Genomic DNA, 1,418 nt, shown 5'->3' on the forward strand with positions numbered 1-1,418 from the left:
AAAGCCTATTCTGAAAAAATAGAAATAAAGAACTCCATCCTTGAAATAAATAACAAACTAATAAACTTAGGGATCAGAATAGACCAAGCGGAGGAAAGAATCTTAGAGCTTGAAGACCAAAATATGAGATTTACAAATCTATTATAAATATAGGAAAAAAAAAAAAACCCAACAACACAAAAAGAAGGAGAAAAGCCTCCAAGAGATGTGTACCTATGTCAAGAAATAAAACCTATGCTTGTTGGGTATCTGTGAAGCAGGAAGAGAAATGAAAACACATTGGAATAAGCATTCCTGAGGTCACCCAAGAAAACTTTCTTCATTTTACCAGACACACAACTATTCAAGCACAAGAGATTTAGAGAAACCCCAAAGAACATCACATAAGAAGACCAACCCCTAGACAAAAAGTAAGTATGAAAGAAAAAAATCATAAAGGCAAAGAGAGAGAAAGGTCAGACTACCTACTAGGGAAGACTCATCAGAATCACTCCAGACCTATCTGCAGAAACAGTAAAGGTCAGAAGAGACTGGAGTCCAATTTTTAACATTCTAAAAAATAAGTAATTCCAACCAAAAATTTCTTACCCCACCAAGCTAGTTTTCCTCAATGACAGAGTATTAAAAACCTTCACAGATATCCAGTACTTAAGAAAATATGCCACCTCCATACCAGCCCTTCAAAAGATGCTTAAGAAGGTCTTGAAAAAAAAGAAAAAAGAAAAGATATTTCTTTTAAAAAAAAATATTTCAAAGATATTTTTGTCATTTTATATATGTGTATATATTCTGTTTTGCTGCTGCAAGTGAATATTGGCATGTTCCCTAATTAGCAGACTTGTGTAAAAAAGCTTTGTTTTCTGAAATAAATGGTATTTATTCAAACTGGTAAAATAAGAATTTTATATTATGCATTGTCATCTAAGTAACAATAAATTTATGACCTGTTTATAATATCTTTGAATGGACCAAAGACTGAGAGGACTCACTAAAAAATTGTTTTGAATAAAAAAAGTCTAGATCTGTTTAAAACAGGGAAAGATTGTCCAGTTTATGCCTGAGTAAGTATAACTCTGTTTTCTTTTATAATTATCATCTTTTATTTCTACATTATTTGCAAAAATGTTTTTATAAATATTTGAATTCTAAATGTTGGATCATATTTCCTGCTGAATGTAACCATGAATTACTATAACTTGTTGAGTAAATGATATGTGAAATATTAAAAAAACGATCTTGAACACAGAAAAAAATCAAGAGAACAGTCATGCCCATCACAAAAGTGCAGGCAAATGGAGTTAACAGAGCCTACATAGAACCCACAAAAATGAAAACACATGCATACACACACACACACACACACACACACACACACACACACACACACACAAGTTAAAAGGATACAAAGAAATCCCCCT

Source organism: Carlito syrichta, unplaced genomic scaffold (genome assembly GCF_000164805.1).
Source record: "Carlito syrichta isolate Samal-C Ts95f unplaced genomic scaffold, Tarsius_syrichta-2.0.1 Scaffold306750, whole genome shotgun sequence".
In the NCBI taxonomy this organism is placed as follows: domain Eukaryota; kingdom Metazoa; phylum Chordata; class Mammalia; order Primates; family Tarsiidae; genus Carlito; species Carlito syrichta.